The sequence below is a fragment of the Pygoscelis adeliae genome, unplaced genomic scaffold (genome assembly GCF_000699105.1).
Source record: "Pygoscelis adeliae isolate BGI_AS28 unplaced genomic scaffold, ASM69910v1 Scaffold1128, whole genome shotgun sequence".
Classification (NCBI taxonomy): domain Eukaryota; kingdom Metazoa; phylum Chordata; class Aves; order Sphenisciformes; family Spheniscidae; genus Pygoscelis; species Pygoscelis adeliae.
The window spans coordinates 9,569-9,793 of NW_008825363.1; the positions used below are offsets into that span (position 1 = coordinate 9,569).

The 225-nt window shown below is 57.8% G+C and overlaps 1 protein-coding gene across 1 annotated transcript in view; it reads left to right on the forward strand.

Moving 5' to 3' along the window:
* CEP131 (centrosomal protein 131kDa) overlaps positions 1–225 on the forward strand; it is a 19,873-nt gene that overhangs the window by 1,892 nt on the left and 17,756 nt on the right. The gene's annotated exons all lie outside the window — the stretch shown is intronic.

Sequence of the window (225 nt, forward strand, 5' to 3'; positions counted from 1 at the left end):
GTGCTAGTTGGAGCTGCAGCTCTGGGTGCTGCAGTGCCGCGTGCTCTCTCCAAGTCTGATCATCCTCAACGATCGGCTGCTCGTCAGGTCTCTTCTCGGCCCTTGAACGTACACAGAACGGCAAGCAGGAAAGCGTCAGGCTTCACCCTTTGCCCTTCCTTGCCTTTCACGTCCCTGCGCCGATTTCCTTCTGGAAACTCCCCAGTTCCTGGTATCTTCTGCCGG